The sequence below is a fragment of the Pongo pygmaeus genome, chromosome 7 (assembly GCF_028885625.2).
Source record: "Pongo pygmaeus isolate AG05252 chromosome 7, NHGRI_mPonPyg2-v2.0_pri, whole genome shotgun sequence".
Classification (NCBI taxonomy): Eukaryota; Metazoa; Chordata; class Mammalia; order Primates; family Hominidae; genus Pongo; species Pongo pygmaeus.
The window spans coordinates 108,809,550-108,826,378 of NC_072380.2; the positions used below are offsets into that span (position 1 = coordinate 108,809,550).

The window sequence follows — 16,829 nt, forward strand, 5'->3', positions numbered from 1 at the left end:
TTTCAGACAGGCCAATGGGAAGTCCCTGAGTGAACATTGCCCATTAGATGAGACCTGCATCCTCCAGGAATGGGTCATCTCTGATGCCCCAGCTGTGCTCAGTCACTGGCCAGCAGCAGCCCAGGGAAAGCAATGCCTTAGTTCAAATTTGGGAATAATTCTAGAGTAACAGTGGGGCTGTCAACTAACTATACTCTCCACAGAAGATTCTCTGGAAGGAGATTTGAGCAGAGTATTTTCATGGCCACCACATTAGTATTTTTTTTATGTTTTTTAAATTTCTAAAATAGTAATAATAATACCTATTTGGACACAATGCCGTAAAGACTAGACATAAGTAAAGTGCCTAAGGTGGTCCTGGCACGTAGTAGGTCCATCGTAGCTCACCTTCAGGATGGTCCCCAGTGATCCCTGGTTCTTGGTATTCACTCTTGTATAACTGCCTCCTGTTGCGTGTTGGCTGGATTTAATAACTCACATCTAACAAGTAGAACAAGACAGAAGTGACAGTTTGTGGCTTGTACAATGCATAAAGAACTCAAAAAGTCAGAATTCTCTTCACTTAGAGAAGTAGGAAAAGGCTATGATGTGTAACCAGGAATCTCTGACATAGCATGTAATCTAATACTTAGATGTGAGGACAGGTCTAATGGATGACTTCCAGGAAATATTTTCTTATTCTTAAGAAAAGAATTCTTCTTTTCAAGAAATATCAAATATTTAAGGAACTGACACCAGTCCTTCTCAAACTTTTCCAAAATATTGAACAGGAGGAAATATACCCTAACTCATTCTAGGTATTCCAATTTCCCCGTATCCTTGCCAATGCTTGTTTTTTGATTTTGTTTGTTTTGTTTTTGATAATTTCCATCTGAGTGGATGTGAAGTTGTATCTCATTATGTCTTTTATTTGCATTTCCTTAATGATTAGTGTGTCTTTTCATGTGCTTATTGGCCATTTGTATAGCTTTGAAGAAATGTCTATTCAAGTCCTTCACCCATTTGTATATCCAGTTGTTTGTTTTGTTTTTGTTAAGTTGTAGGAGTTCCTTAAATAGTTTGGATATTACTCTCTTATCAGACATATAATTTGCAACATTTTCTCCCCTTCTGTGGGTTGCCTTTTCACTCTGTTTATAGTGGCCTATGATACATAAAAGGTTTTAATTTTGGTGAAGTACAGTTTATCAATTTTATCCTTTGTTGTCTGTACTTTTGGTGTCAAAGCCAAGAAATGATTGCCAAATCCAATGTCAAGAAGCTTTTCTCAATGTTTTCTTCTAAGAATTTTATAGCTCTTGTATTTAAGTCTCTGATTCGTTTTAAATTAATTTTGGTATATGGATGAAAGGTAAGGGTCCAACTTCATTATTTACATGTGGATATCCAGTTTTGAATTAGTTATTCTAAATGAATTTAGACTTATGGAGAAACTCACTGCATTATTTTTATTTTTCCTTGAAGATTAGCACAAACTTTATCAGAGTCTGTGGAATGATCTTTGGTAACCCCAGTCTAGGGAGAGACAATGGTGGCCTGAAATAGAGCAGAACAGAGTAGGGTGGGAGAAGAGGGGCTTAATTTGAGAGCTTCTCTGATGCAGAATCGATAGGATGTCATGGCTGGCAGAAAATGGCCTGTGAAGTCAGGGCACAAGGTCTGTTCAAGTGATAGGGCAGATCATATTTTCTTTAATAGTGCAACATAGAGAAAATATTCTAAAAGCTGGAAGCCACAGTACAATTTCTCTCAAGGAGCAATTTGGGTTTAAAAAATATCTTGGTTTATTCACTGGGGTGGGAAATAAAACATAAACCTTGCTGTAAAGAAGAAGATAGGAAAAAGGAAGGCTGAACTAGTTTGCAAAGGAAATGAGAATGTTCTGGTTTTGCATAGCAGCTGGAGAAGAAGCGGGTGACGGGCCCAGGAAGTGAGGGAAAATAAACAAGATGCAGGGAAGTTGGAGCCAGAGTTGTTGAGCATGATGGTGGAAACTGGTGACTAAGGGGAAAAGAAAGCCAGATTGGAGGGGGAGCATAGAGACTTTGGAAAACAGGCTAATCTTTTATGTTGAGTTTTTGTTGTTCTATGTGTTATGTAGCCATCTCCATTATCTTCAACTTCCAGTAAACATCTGCCACATACTCTGCCTTGTGGTACTGTTTCTTTGGGAAGGTTAAGTCAAAGAAACAAGGACTCAGTACCTTTATAGGTACAAGGTAGAGAGGACAATGAGGTGAGATGCAAAAGGGAGCTGTTTCCTTCCACAACTATTAAACAAAACCTTGCACTTTCCAAGATTGAACCAATTTGAACCAGTGTCTGTGGTGCAAGGAACACTAGATGCTGATGGGCTTTTCTTTTTTGGTTACTCCCTGTCTTCACCCATTTTGTGCTGCTATGACAGAATGCCACAGATTGGGTAATTTATTTATTTATTTATTTTTATTTTTTATTTTTTGAGACAGTCTTACTCTGTCGTCCAGGCTGGAGTGCAATGGTGCGATCTCGGCTCACTGCAAGCTCCACCTCCCAGGTTCATGCCATTCTCCTGCCTCAGCCTCCTGAGTAGCTGGGACTACAGGCACCTGCCACCATGCCCTGTTAATTTTTTGTATTTTTAGTAGAGACAGGGTTTCACCGTGTTAGCCAGGATGGTCTTGATCTCCTGATCTCATGATCCGCCCGCCTTGGCCTCCCAAAGTTCTGAGATTACAGGCATGAGCCATCACGCCCGGCCCAGCCTGGGTAATTTATACAGGAAGAAATGTATTTGGCTCACAGATCTGGAGGCTGGGAAGTCCAAGGGCATAGTGCTGGCATCTACTCAGCATCTGGTGAGGGCCTTCTTGCTGTGTCATTCCATGGTAGAAGACAGAAGAGCAAGAGAACAAGAGGGAGTCAAGCTTGTTATAACAAGCCCACTGTCAAGATGACTAACCCACTCCCTTGATAACAACTTTAATTCATGCATGAAGGCAGAACCTTCATGACCTAATCTCCTGTTCCTAGTTCCCATGCCCCAACACTGTTTCACTGGGGATTAAGTTTCCAACACAGAAAATTTGGAAGACACATTCAAACCATAGCACTCCCCATCTCTGAAATAATCACTGAGACGAAGAGGTGAGATTATAGTGACACCAACAGGGGCAGGGTCAACCCACTCAAATCATGACTTCTACACATGGAGGAAGGGGAGGTGAGTGTGCATGGATGCTGGAGAGACAACTGCAATGTTCACTTCATGGGTTTGAGGCAGTTTTTCTTTTAATTAGTACATAGTATGTATACATATATTTATAGAGTAGATGAGATATTTTGATACAAATGTACAATGTATAATAATCACATCAGGGTAAATGAAGTATCCACACCTCAAGCATTTATCGTTTATTTGTACTACAAACATTCCAATTGTACTCTTTAAATTGTTTTAAAATGCGCAATAAATTACTGTTGAGTGTAGTCACCCTGTTGTGCTATCAAATACTAGATCTTATTTAATCTTTCTAACTATATTTTTGTACCCTTTAATCACCACTGCACCCCCCTTCCCCAACACTACCTTTCCAGCCTCTGGCAACCATCATTCTGCTCTCCATCTCCATGAGTTCAGTTATTTTAATTTTTAGCTCCCACAAATGAGTGAGCATATGTGAAGTTTCTCTTTCTGTGCCTGGCTTATTTCATTGAACATAAGGACCTCCAGTTCCATCCCTGTTGTTGCAAATGACAGGATCTCATTCTTTTTTATGACTGAATAGTACTCCATTGTGTATATGTATCACATTTTCTTTCTCCATTCATCTGTTGATGGAAACTTAGATTGCCTCCAAATCTTGGCTATTGTGAATAGTGCCACAATAAATGTGGAAGTGCACATATTTCTTCAAAATACTGATTTCCTTTCTTTGGGGTATATATCTGGCAGTGGGATTGCTGGATTATGTAGTAATTATATTTTTAGTGTTTTTTAAGGAACCACCATACTGTTCTTCATAGTGGTTGTACTAATTTACATTCCCACCAGCAGTGTATCAGGGTTTCCTTTTCTCCACATCCTCAGAAGCATTCATTATTGCCTTTTGGATAAAAACTATTTTTACTGTGGTGAGATGATGTCTCATTGTAGTTTTGATCTGCATTTATCTGATGATCACTGATGTTGAGCACCTTTTCATACACCTGTTTGCCATTTTTATGTCTTCTTTAGAGAAATATCTATTCTGCTTTTTTGCCCATTTTTAATCAGATTGTTAGATTTTGTCCTATAGAGTTCTTTGGGCTCCTTATGTATTCGGGTTATTAATCCCTTGTCAGATGGGTAGTTTGCAAATATTTTCTCCCATTCTGTGGGTGGTCTATTCACTTTGTTGATGTTTCCTTTGCTGTGCAGAAGCTTTTTAACTTTATGTGATCCCATTTGTCCGTTTTGCTTTGGTTGCCTGTGCTTGTGGGGTATTACTCAAGGAATCTTTGCCCAGTCCAATGTCCTGGAGAGTTTCCCCAATGTTTTCTTTTAGTGGTTTCATAGTTTGAGGTCTGAGATGTAAGTCTTTAGTCCATTTTGATTTGATTTTTACATATGGCATGAGATAGGGATCTAGTTTCATTCTTTTGCAGATGGATATCGAGTTTTCCCAGCACCATTCATTGAAGAGACTATGCTTTCCCCAATGTATATTCTTGGCACATTTGTCAAAAATGAGTTCACTGTAGATATGTGGGTTTATTCTGGGTTCTGTATTCTGTGACATTGGTCTGTGTGTCTGTCTTTACGCCAGTACTATGTCATTTTGGTTACTATAACCATAGCTCTGTGGTATAATTTGAAGTCAGGTAATGTGATTCCTCCCATTTGGTTCTTTTTGCTCAGTGTATTAGTCTGTTCTCACACTGCTAATAAAGACATACCCAAGACTGGGTAATTTATAAAGGAAGGAGGTTTAATTGACTCACAGGTCCACATGACTGGAAGGCCTTGCAATCATGGTGGAAGGCAAAGGAGGAGCAAAGTCACCTCTTACATGGCAGCAGGCAAGAGAGCATGTACGGGGGATCTCCCCTTTATACAACCATCAGATCTCGTGAGACTTATTCACTATCACGAGAACAGCATGGGAAAGACCTGCCCCCATGATTCAATGACCTCCCACCAGGTCCCTCCCACAACATGTGGGAATTATGGGAGCTACGATTCAAGATGAGATTTGGGTGAGGACACAGCCTAACCATATCATTCAGGATAGCTTTGGCTATTCTGGGTCCTCTATGGTTCCATATAAATTTTAGGATTGTTTTTTCTACTTCTGTAAAGAATGTCATTGGTATTTTGATAGGGATTACATTGAATCTGTAGATTGCTTTCGGTAGTGTGAATATTTTAACAATATTGATTATTCCAATCCATGAACATGGAATATCTTTTCATTTTGTGTGTGTGTGTGTGTCCTCTTCAATTCCTTGCATCAGTTTTTATTGTAAAGACTTTCCAATTCTTTGGTTACATTTGTTCCTAGGGAGCTTATTTTATTGGTAGCTATTATTAATAGGATTAGTTTCTTCATTTCTTTTTCAGATTATTCACTGTTGGAATATAGAAATGCTACTAACCTTTGTTTGTTTATTTTGTATCCTGCAACTTTACTGAACTTGTTTATCAGTTCAAATAGTTTTTTGGTGGAGTTTTTGGGTTTTTCCAAATATAAGATTTTATCATCTGCAAACAAGGATAATTTGACTTCTTCCTTTCCAATTTGGATGTCTTTCTTTTGTCTGATTGCTCTAGCTAGAACTTCCAGTACTATGTGGAATAACAGTGGTGACAGTGGGCATCCTTATCCTCTTCCGGATCTTAGGAGGAAAGGCTTTCAGTTTTTCCCTATTCAATATAATACTAGCTGTGTGTCTGTCATATATAGTTCTTATTATGTTGAGGTATGTTCCTTCTATATGCAGTTTTTCAAGGGTTATTACCATAAAGGGATATTAAACTTTATCATCTACTTTTTCAGCATTAGTTGAAATAATCATATGATTCTTTTCCTTCATTCTGTTGATATGATGTATTACATGGATTGATTTGCATATATTGAATTATCCTTGTATCCCTGAGATAAATTGCACTTGATCTTGATGAACGATCTTTTTAGTGTGTTGTTAAGTTTGGTTTGCTAGTAATTATTTTGTTGTTAATTTTTGCATTAATACTCATCAGGGATATTTTTGGTGTTTTTAGAAAACTAAAAAAAAATCATTTTTTTGGATGCATCTTTGTCTGGTTTTGGTATCAGGGTAATACTGGCCTCATAGAATGAGTTTGGAAGTATTCCCTCCTCTTCTTTTTTTTTTTAATAGCTTGGGTAGGATTGGTATTAGATCTTCTTTAAATGTTTCAGAAAATTCAGCAGTGAAGCCATGGGGTCTCAGGGTATTCTTTATTGGGAGACTTTTTATTATGACTTCAATCACATTCTTGTTATTGATCTGTTCAGGTTTTAGATTTCTTCATGGTTCAATCTTGGTAGGTTGTATGTGTCTAGGAATTTGTCCATTTCTTCTAGGTTTTCTAATTTATTGGCATATAGTTGCTCATAGTTGCCTCTAATGATCCTTTGAATTTCTGTGATATCAGTTGCAGTGTCTCCTTTTTCCTCTCTGATTTTATTTATTTAGGTCTTCTTTCTTGGTTTACTAGCCTGGCTAAAGGTTTGTCAGTTTTGTTTATCTCTTTAAAAAAAAAAAGTTTTGTTTCATTGATCTTTTGTGTTGTTTTATTCATTTCTATGTCATTTATTTCTGCTCTGATTTTTATTAATTATTTTCTTCTACAAATTTTAGGTTTGGTTTGCTCTTGCTTTTATAGTTTTTAAAGATGCATTGTTAGGTTGTTTGTTTTAAGTTTTTCTACTTTTTTGATGTAGATGTTTATTGCTACAAACTTTCCTCTTACTACTGCTTTTGTTGTATCCTATAAGTTTTTGTACGTATTGTTTCCATTTTTTGTTTCAAGAAATTTTAAAATTTCTTTCTTATTTTCTCAATTGATCCACTGGTCATTCAAGAGCATATTGTTTAATTTCCATGTGCTTATATAGTTCCCAATGTTCCTCATGTTATTGATTTCTAATTTTATTACACTGTGGTGAGAGAAGACGCAATATAATTTCAATATTTTTGAATTTTTATAAAGACTTGTTTCGTGGCCTAACATATGGTCTATCCTTGAGAATGATCCATGCGCTGAGGAGAGGAATGTGTATTCTGCAGCCATTGGTTGAAATGTTCTGTAAATATCTATTAGGTCCTTTTGGTTAATAGTGCAGATTAAGTCTGATGTTTTGTTGTTTGTCTTCTGTCTGTACGATCTGTCCAATGCTGAAAGTAGGATACTGAAGTCTCCAGCTATTATTATATTGGGGCCTATCTCTCTCTCTTTAGCTCTAATGATATTTGCTTTATATATCTTGGTCCTCCAACGTTGAGTGCTTATATCTTTACAATTGTTATATCCTTTTGCTGAATTGACCCCTTTACAATTACATAATGACCTTCTTTGTCTCTTCTTATAGTTTCTTAAAATCTATTTTGTCTGATGTAAGTATAGCTACTTCTGCTCTTTTTTGGTTCCCATTGGCATAGAATATATTTTTCCATTTCTTTCTATTTGTGTCTTTATACATAAAGTGTGTTCCTTGTAGGCAACAGATCATGGGGTTTTGTTGTTTGTTTTTTGAGACAGAGTCTCACTGTCTTGCCCAGCCTGGCATGCAGTGGCACAATCTTGGCTCATTGCAACCTCTGCCTCTCAGGCTCAAGTGATCCTCCCACCTCGGCCTCCTGAGTAGCTGGTACTATAGACACATGCTACCATGCCTGGCTAATTTTTGAATGTTTTGTAGAGACAGGATTTTGCCATGTTGCCCAGGCTGGTCTTGAACTCCTGGGCTCAAGCAATCCACCTGCCTCAGCCTCCCAAATTGCTGGGATTACAGGTGTGAGCCACTGCACCAGGCTCAGATCATGTTTTTTAAATTCATTCAGCCACTCTATACCTTTTGATTGGCGAGTTTAGTCAATTTATATTCAATGTTATTATTGATAAGTAAGGACTTACTTATCAATTTTTTTTCCTGGTTGTTGTGTGGTCCTTTCTTCCTTCCTTCCTTCCTCCCTCCCTCCCTTCCTCCCTTCCTTCCTTCCGTCTTCCTTTCTGTGAAGGTGATTTTTTTCTGGTGGTATGTTTTAATTGCTTGCTTTTTATTTTTTGTGTATCTAATGTAGGCTTTTTTAATTTGAGGTTACCATGAAGCTTACTAATAATATCTTATAACCGATTATTTTAAACTAATGACAACTTAACATTGATCACAAAAACAAACAAGCAAAGAGAAAACTAATACAAAGTCTACATTTTAACTTCATCACCCCTACTTTTTAACTTTTAGTTGTTTCTATTTATATCTTACACTGTCTGTCTTGAAAAATTGTTATCGTCATCACAGTTGATAGGTTCATCTTTTGGTCTTTCTACTCAGGGCATGAGTAGTTTACACACCACAATTACCTTGTCATAATATTTTGTATTTATCTCTATACTTAGTATTATCAGTGAGTTTTGAACCTTCAGGTGTTTTCTTATTGCTCATTAACAAGAACATGAATCACAAATTAATTTTTGTGAACATGAATTTGCGTGTCATCCTTGTGCAAGGGCCATGGTAGTCTTCTCTGCATCATTCCAATTTTAGTATATGTGCAGCTGCAGGGAGCACTGAGCCAGTTTTTACAATATTAAAGTGAGATTTGGAAGACCTAGGGATGCCCAGGTTGCTAATGCTTGGGTTGTACAAGATAAGAAATACTAAAGTCCAGTAAAAGAAAAAAATGCATATTGGTTTGATGTTCTTTGATTATAGTGTTTGATCGTTTTTCAACCATTCTGATTTTAAAATATAAACTTCAGTATATTCATGGAAACAAGGTACAGTTGCTTAGAGCCAGTGTTTCAGCGTTCAAATCCCAGCTTTACCCCTTACTTTTACTTCTGTAATTCAGTCTTCTCATCCATACAATGAAGGTAATAATAATGCTTGCTTCATAACATTATGATATGGTTTGACTCTGTGTCCTCACCTAAATCTCATCTTCAATTGTAATCCCCACGTTTCAAGGGAGGGACCTATAATCCCCATGTGTTGAGGGAGGGAAGCAATTGGATCATGGGGGTGGTTCCTCCATCTTGTTCTCACAATAGTGAGTGAGTTATCATGAGATCTGATGGTTTTATAAGTGTCTGGCATTTCACCTGCTTGCACTTCTCTCTCCTGCTGCCATGTGAAGAAGGTTCTTGCTTTGCCTTCACCTTCCACCGTGGTTGTAAGTTTCCTGAGGTGTTCCCAGCCATGTGGAACTGTGAGTCAATTAAACCTCTTTTCTTTATAAATTACCCAGTCTCAGGGAAGTTCTTTGTAGCAGTGTGAGAATGGGCTAATACAGAGAATTGGTACTGCGGAGAGTGAGGTACTGCTATGAGGATACCTGAAAATGTGAAACCAACTTTGTGACAGGCAGAAGTTGGAACAGTTTGGAGGGCTCAGAAGAAGACAGGAAGATGTGGGAAAGTTTGGAACTTTCTAGAGACTTGTTGAATGGTTTTGACCAAAATGCTGATAGATATGGACAATGAAGTCCAGGCTGAGGTGGTCACAGATGGAGATGAGGAACTTACTGGAAACTAGAGCAAGGGTCACTCTTGCTATGCTTTAGCAAAGAGACTGGTAGCATTTTGCCCTGCCCTAGAGATCTGTAGAACTTTGAACTTGAAAGAGATGATCTGAAATTGGAACTTCCATTTAAAAGGGAAGCAAAGCATAAAAGTTTGGAAAATTTGTAGTCTGACAATGTAATAGAATGAAAAACCCATTTTCTGGGGAGAACTTCAAGCCAACTGCAGAAATTTGCATAAGTAATGAGGAGTCAAATGTTAATCACCAAGACAATGGGGAAAATATCTCCAGGGCCTGTCAGAGGTCTTCACAGTAGCCCTTCCCATCACAGGTTGGGAAGCCTAGGAGGAAAAAATGGTTTCATGGGCCAGGCCCAGGGCCTTGCTGCTTTGTGCCATCTCAGGACTTGGTTCCCTGCATCCCAGTCATGGCTAAAAGGAGTCAACATACAACTTAGGCCATCGCTTCTGAGGGTGCAAGTCCCAAGGTTTGGCAGCTTCCATGTGGTGTTGGGCCTGCATGTGCACAGAAGTCAAGAATTGAGGTTTGAGAAACTCTGCCTAGATTTCAGAGGATGTATGGTAACGCCTGGATGTCCAGGCAGAAGTCTGCAGGGGCAAAGCCCTCATGGAGAACCTCTGCTAGAGCAGTGCAAAGGGGAAATACAGGGTTGGAGCCCCCACACAGGGTCTCCACTGGGGCACTGCCTAGAGGAGCTGTGAGAAGAGGGCCACCATCCTCCAGACCCCAGAATGGCAGATCCACCAACAGCTTGCACTGTGTGTCTGGCAAAGCCTCAGACACTCAACACCAGCCATGAAAGTAGCCAGGGAGTGGGGCTGTACCCTGTAAAGCCACAGGGATGAAGTTGCCCAAGGCCGTGGGAGCCCATCCTTTGCATCAGCATGCCCTGGATTTGAGACATGGAGTCAGAGTAGATTATGTTGGAGCTTTAAGATTTAATGACTGCCCCACTGGATTTTGGACTTGCATAGGACCTGTAGTCCCTTTGTTTTGGCCAATATCTCCCATTTGGAATGGATGTATTTACCCAATGCCTGTACCATCATTGTACCTTGGAAGAAATAAAATTGTTTTTGATTTTACAGGCTCATGGATGGAAGGGACTTGCCTTGTCTCAGATGAGACTTTGGACTGTGGCTTTTGACTTAATGCTGAAATGTGTTAAGACTTTGGGGGACTGTTGGGAAGGCATGATTGGTTTTGAAATGTGAGGACATGATATTTGGTAGTGGTCAGGGATGGAATTATATGGTTTGGCTCTGTGTCCTCACACAAATCTCATCTTGAATTGTAATCCCCATATATTGAGGGAGGGACCTGTAATCCCCACATCTTGAGGGAAGAAAGTGATTGGATCATGGGGGTGGTTTCCTCTATCCTGTTCTCATGATAGTGAATGAGTTCTCATGAGATCTGATGGTTTTATAAGTGTCTGGCATTTCCCCTGCTTGCGCTTCTCTCTCCTGCTGCCATGTGAAGAAGGTCCTGGCTTCCCCTTCCCCACCATGATCCTAAGTTTCCTGAGGTGTCCCCAGCCATTTGGAACTGTGAGTCAATTAACCTCTTTCCTTTATAAATTACCTAGTCTTCGGAAGTTCTTTATAGCAGTGTGAGAATGAACTAATACACATTAGTAGCAAGATTAAGTGACTAAATATTCATAAAACCCTCAGAACAATGTCTGACACATGGTGTTTATTAAATAAAAGATTAAAAACTAGAATCTTTTGAGGTCCCTAATTGTCTCCTAGATTTTATCCCTCTTCCCAGAACATATCTGCCTCCTTCCTCCCTGACCCAGAAGAAAAAGTCTACTGAAAAGCAGAATGCAATCAGTTGACTCTCCCTAGCCTCCACAAAATAGATTCATGTCCGAGGACCAAGAATAAGTAATTGGCTTGATATTGATTTGGTTTTAGGGTCATTCTTTCTTTCCAGTGACTAAGTTGTTCTATTTAGAGCACTAAGAAGTCAGTGATTTACAAAATGGTGTTTTGATTGTGGAATGAAAAAGAATGGATACCCTCGTAAAATGGCAAAGTTAGTGGAACGGTATTTTGGCTGGGCAGAATATTTCAGGTTATTCCAGGCATTTAAAATCACAGGTAATGATTCTGTCTTAAATCCTTGATTGAAACCTTTTTTCCCACTCAGAAATTCAGACAATAATTCAGACAATGTACTGTGATGTTTATTACAGTATATTTTATAATAGTGAAAAATTGAAAATAATTTATATGCTCAACAATAGGGACTAGTAAATGAATTATGGTGCAGCCACATACTAAAATTATGCAGCCACTAAAAGATGTATTTCAAAGAGCTTTCAATGACAGTTCGATGTTTTCAGTATAACGTTAAGTGAAAAGAGCAAGACACAAAACAGCGTAAAGTGCAGAATCTCAATTTTGTGACAAATATACACACTCACCCAGATGCTCAAAGGAAAAACAAAAAGACGAGAAGAATATATGTCAGAAGCATACTGGTGGTTGCCCCTGGGAGGTGAGATACTAGGTGTTTTTAATTTTCTTTATATTTTATATGCATATCCCTAAATGACAGGTCTTGACAAAGGTCCACACATTCCTGCTACTGAGATCCCTGAGCTGCCCTATATTTTTCACATCCTGTCTGTCAAACTCTCCTTTCATTATGTGTGATTCCCTTGTCTCCACTCAGTAATTTTCCCTTTTTCTTAAGAGGGAAGATATGGTTTCAGTTGCTTGAAAATAACAGAATATTAATTATTACTATCCCCTAATTGCTTCAGATGCATATATTTTGTATCCTCAACTAAATTGTTAGTTCTTTGACACTATGGACTAGGTCTTTTAGTTTTCTCTGAGTTCTTGGTACATAGAAACTCAAATACTGGGGTTTCCCTTGAATAGGCTGGGAGCCTAAAAAGGCACATAACAAATGTCTTCTAAATGAATACAGGTGACAGAGGCGTAAGTTGTGGGGAAGGTGATACATAACAAACAGCATCTCCTCCCTAATCAGCTGCTGAGGCACATGACCAGGGCTTTTCCAGAGCAGAGCTAGCTTTTAGGGGAAGAAAAAGTCCATGAGTGCTGATCCTGTTATAAAAACACTCTTTCCCCTGCTAGTCATTAACCTGCAAGCCCAAGTCACTGAGAGAGTGCATCAGCAATGCATGCCTGCAGCAGAATCCCTCTCCAGATGAATTTAACTGAGGCTTGGATGGCATAAACAAGGATCGATCCTGGGGACATTTTAAGGGGCCTTTCTGAAGTCAGAAAATGCACACCTGCTTACATACTGAAACCTTCCAACTAGGCTTCTTTTTTTAATGAAACAGTTTCACAGATAATGTCTATTTTGTGCAATAAGTTTCTTTACAAGCATCATGCAATATCTATACCACCCCGCTAAAAGGAAATTGAAGCAAAGGTAAGTATCACTGCCTCTACACTGCACTTGGTAATCTGTCCTTCGTGTCCAAGTGTCTGTCTCCTTGTGTCTCTGCCTGTCTTTCTCCAGCAATCTTTTTGGGTTTTGGTGCTGCTCCCTTGGCCAAGAATGATTCTGCCCATATTTCTTCCTGCCATCACCTGTTCTCTGCTTAGATGCCACCCCCTCCAGAGTTCCTTTTATGACCCCCCATCCCCACGCAAACTTCTCCCCTTCCCTCAGCCTAGACTGGGTAAGATGTCCTCCTGTGTGTCTCCTTTGCACTCTGCTCTCACTCTTCACAGCATGTTTTACACTGAATGATAATGGTCTGCTCGTCTGTCTTCCCACTAAAAGATCTGCCTCATGCAAACTGCATGAGGCCAGCGACTGGCCCTCGTTCACCCCTGCATTCACTGTGTCAGCATATGGTATAGAGTTCAGTCATTCACTCAACAGACATTTGCTGAATGCGTCCTATGTGCCAGGCTCTGTACTAGGTGCTGGAAACAAACCATGAACAAAAACACAGTATCTAGATTACTTACCTTCTAGCTTGGAAGACAGATGTGAATCTAATAAACATACAAATAAATATTATTAAACATCCATTATTGTACCAAGCTCTGCTCTAGATACTGGGGACACAACAGTGAATCCCTACCCTTGAGGAGTTTACATTTGTAATTACACTGTGATTACCATACAATAGAGAGATACACGGTGCCAGAGGACTTATAATAGGGCACTTGACGTGGTCTGCAGGGCGATCAGAGAAGACTTTCCTGAGGAAGTGACCTTGAAACTTCCTAAGCCTGTGCCCCGCCACACTCCATTTATAGTGCCATACACACAATAAATTGAGTGTGTGTGTTATGTGTTTTTGTGTTTGTGTGTATGAGTATCTACATCCACATCTCTATTTACATATAAAGCGCAATATAGACATAGACATAGGTATAGACAGACATAGATATATCCTGGGTTCTGAAGGATGAGCAGAAGTTACCTAGGCAAAGAGGAAGGGAAGGAACATTCCTGGCAGCTGGAGGGGTGTAGGCACAGGCTCTGATGCCGATGGCATTACAGTGCATTCATGGAGCTGGATGGAATGTAGAGACAATAGGGATGTGGAGAGAGATGGGACTGGAGAGGTGGGAAGTCAACGGCTGTTGGATGACCAATGAGTCGGCAGCATACACTCACTGTGGGAGGTGTAACCTGCGTGCATTTGCCATACTAGTTGAGAACAGTTTCTTCTTCAAGCAGGTGTACATTTCCTGGCTGTCAGTATTTGCTTCCCCTACCAACCTGCTGAGTATTTACTGATTTATTCCAGTTGAAGGGACCACTGATGGATGTGGTGTCCCAGACCTGGCCTCATTCTCATGGTCTTTATTTTTTATTTTTTGAGATAAGGTCTTGCTCTGTCACCCATGCTGGAATGCGGTGGCACAATCATGGCTCATGGCAGTCTCAACCTCCTGGGCTCAAGCAATCCTCCCACCTCAGCCTCCCAGGAACTGGGAACATAGGTGTGTGCCATCATACCCGACTAATTAAATTTTTTTTTTTTTTTTTTGTAGAGACGGGGTCTCACTATGTGTCCCAGGCTGCTCTCGATCTCCTGGGCTCAAGTGACCTCCCAAAGTGCTGGGATTACTATAGGCATGAGCCACCATGCTCCACCCCCTATGGTCTTTTTAGCAGTTTCTATGTACAGGCCTCTCTCTTCACACCCATGATGTTTTGCTGCCCCTGCATATCCCTTTGCCACACTCTGTAATGCTGATAATCATCAGGGAGCTGGAATATGTTATAAAAATATTGTAAAACACAAGCAGATAGCTTAATCTACAGTCTTCACAGAGTGAAAAAAAATTGGACCACAACATTTTCTAATTTTGTTATTAGAACTCTCTCCTCCTTAAACAAAGCTGAAAAATTCCTTAGGATGATCATGTAAAGTTTCCTTGAAGGATTTCATATTGTGCTTCTAAAACCTATCTTGTGCTTATTGGAACAAACCAGTAAGCTACTCCTTAGTTTGTTTCTCTCTTTTAAAAGGTCTTTTTCATAGAGCAAATTATGTCTAGATGCTAGAATAGGCTCTGATTACTTGTTTGCTTTTCATCTAAGACTCACGGGCTCCTGGTGGGTGGAATGATTCACATTGGACCAAGTGTATGACCCCTGTCCTTGCTGACTATGAGGCTACAGTAGTGACAGCAGAAGGGAGGAAAGAAGACAACAGCATCTCAAAAACAAAAGAACAAGAGATGATGGTGACAACAGGGATTAGGAAGTTACATGTTAGAATGCACAGCAAACAGAAGGAAACAGGGCAGTGAAAAACACACCTGGGCCAGGCTTTGAGCACCAGAGGCTCACGTCTACCACAGATGGCCCACCCGAGGGGAACATCAATGGAATAAAGGCTGGACAAAGGTGAGATGGTGCCGAGCTAGGCTAGATTTGAAAGCAGTCAGGAAAATAATAGATATTGGAAATCAAGAAATCAGGGCATTGAATGATGACAGGAGGGCATGACTTCCCGGAGTTGGAGACATTTCTAAGCAGTTGGCCTCCTATAGATTTCCTATGAGGTGTATCCTGGATCTTCAAGAAGATATCTGATAATTAGATACCAGGGTAAAATGGAACTAGTGAACATATTAATGTCTTTATTTTTTTAATGTATTTTTCTGGTCATAAAAGTAGAACATACAGATGAAAAGTGTAAAGGCAAAAATAATCAAATCCTGTCACCAAGGGAGCTTATTAAGAGTCTTTTTAGGGATTCCCTGTTCAATAAATGGTGCTGGGATAACTGGCTAGCCATATGCAGAAGGATGAAACTCTGGACCACAACTTTTCACTATATACAAAAATTAACTCAAGATGGATTAAAGATTTAAATGTAAGATTCAAACTGTAAGAATCCTAGAAGAACACTTAGGAAACACCATTCTGGACATCAGTCTTGGGAAAGAAATATAACTTAAGTCCTGAAAAGCAATCGCAACAACAACAAAAAAATGGACAAGTGGGACCTAATTAAACTAAAGAGCTTCTGCACAACAAAAGAAAATCATCAACAGAGGAAACACAACCTACAAAATGGGAGAAAATATTCACAAACTATGCATTTACCAAAGGTCTAATATCCCGAATTTATTTGGAACTTAAACAATTCAACAAGCAAAAAACAAATAGCTATTAAAAAGTGAGCAAGAGACATGAGCAGACACTTCTCAAAAGAAGACAGATAAGCAGCCAACACACATATGCAAAATATTCAACCTCATTACTCATTAGGGAAATGCAAATCAAAACCACAACGAGATAGCATCTCACACCAGCCAGAATGGCTACTATTAAAAAGTCAAAAAATAACAGATACTGGTGAGGCTGCAGAGCAAAGAGAACACTTATACACTGTTAGTGGGAATGTAAATTAGCTCAGTCGCTGTGGAAAGCAGTTTGGAGATTTCCCAAGGAACTTAAAACAGAACTGCCATTCAATGCAACAATCCAATTACTGGGTATATAGCTCCAAGAAACTAAATTGTTCTACCAAAAAGACACATACACTGATATGTTTCTCACAGCACTATTCACAGTAGCAAAGACATGGCATCAACCTAGGTGCCCATC

The 16,829-nt window shown here is 39.4% G+C and overlaps 1 non-coding gene across 1 annotated transcript; it reads right to left on the reverse strand.

Annotated features, from left to right (window-relative positions):
• Positions 1-8,670: 8,670 nt before the first annotated feature.
• Positions 8,671-8,777, reverse strand: LOC129043256 (U6 spliceosomal RNA). The gene has a single exon (XR_008504361.1). It is a non-coding gene; the product is annotated as a U6 spliceosomal RNA (small nuclear RNA).
• Positions 8,778-16,829: the final 8,052 nt, after the last annotated feature.